The 1324-nt window shown below is 74.2% G+C and overlaps 1 protein-coding gene across 1 annotated transcript in view; it reads right to left on the reverse strand.

Moving 5' to 3' along the window:
- JPH3 (junctophilin 3) overlaps nucleotides 1-1324 on the reverse strand; it is a gene marked incomplete at its 3' end in the record, with an annotated part of 23663 nt that overhangs the window by 1740 nt on the left and 20599 nt on the right. The window lies entirely within an intron of this gene.

Consider the following 1324-nt stretch of genomic DNA (forward strand, 5'->3'; position numbering starts at 1 on the left):
GGGCTGTGGCCACAGGCGGTCCTGTGCTGGGAGCCGCGGGCGGGCGGGCGGACGGACGGGTGCGGCAGTGACCTCGGAGGCCGGGGAGAACAGGCCCCCACACAGTCCCAGGGGACCAGGCCGCGGCCACCTGCGTGGGCCCCGAGGAAGGAGGGACACCCTCTGGCCAGCGGGCTGGGCAGCGGGGCTGTTGCGGACCCCCACGCTCCTGGGCAGAGCCCTCCCTGCGCCAGCGGCCACAGTCCACCCTGGACTCTCCTGTTCCGAACTGGGGGAGGGGCCGCAGCTTTCTCCCGTCCTGCGGCTCCCCGCCAGGCTGCCCCCGTGAGCTGAGGGTCAGCAGTGGGTGAGCCCTCCGCAGGGGCCGCGGCAGGTGTGGCCGGGGAGCCGGGCCGCTCAGGAGAGGCAGCCTGCCCTCGGCCAGCCACGCAGCGCCTTCCGGGGCCGCGGCGCCCTGGGACTGCTGGGGGCATCCAGGGTGCAGGACTCTGGGGGTCCCGCTCCCCCGCTCCTCACTCGGCCCAGGCCCTGCCTCCCAGCTCGCCTGGGGGACAGCGTCCGCAGTCCCAGGGAGTCCCAGGGCCCTCTGTGGCACAGAGGGCAGCTCCCCCAGCACCGCGGGCCTGCCGGGAGCGAAGCCAGAGGCCAGCTGAGCACCTCTGGGCTTGCCGCTGCCGGCCCAGGCCTAGCTGGCACACGGGGGCACGGGGCCCTGCGGGCCGCCTCCACACAGGACACCCCACTCATTCTCTCCACGTGGCCCCAGTGGGGGCGGGTCACTCCCAGCCCCAGAGCGGAGTGGACAGGGCCTGGCAGGACAGAGGGGTCCTGGGTCGGGCCCAGCACCTGGCCCCTCCTTTCTGGGTGTGCCCGGACGGAGCTGTGGACCACTGCTGCGGCAGAGCAGGTGAGGCTGGGTGGCGAGGGCCTTGCATGCCTCACCCCGCACTTGGCAAGAGGAGCCCCCTTTACGGCGCTATGGCGCAGTCGAGACTGTTCCCGGGGTGAGTCCAGTGGGCACGGATGCCCTGGAAAGACTGGGGTGCCCACACTCTCCCGGGCAGACCTGGCTCCTCAGTGAGTCGTCGCGGCGTCGGCGCTCGCGAGTCCAGCTGCCTGCGTGGCTGGGGCAGCCGGAAAGCGGGGCGCCCGTGTCCCGCCTCCGGACACGCCTGGTGACCGTGGGGCGTGGGTGGTGCCTGCGCAGTGAGGGCCCCGCCCAGGGTCGCAAAGCCAGAAGTCTCAGAGCCTGCGGGCGAGGGCACCGGGCCCACCCGGGCTGTCTGGGCGGCCGCTGCCAGGGCCCGGGAGGGGGGGCGTGGGC

The sequence above is a fragment of the Condylura cristata genome, unplaced genomic scaffold (genome assembly GCF_000260355.1).
Source record: "Condylura cristata isolate star-nosed mole 26May11 unplaced genomic scaffold, ConCri1.0 scaffold00009, whole genome shotgun sequence".
NCBI lineage: Eukaryota > Metazoa > Chordata > Mammalia > Eulipotyphla > Talpidae > Condylura > Condylura cristata.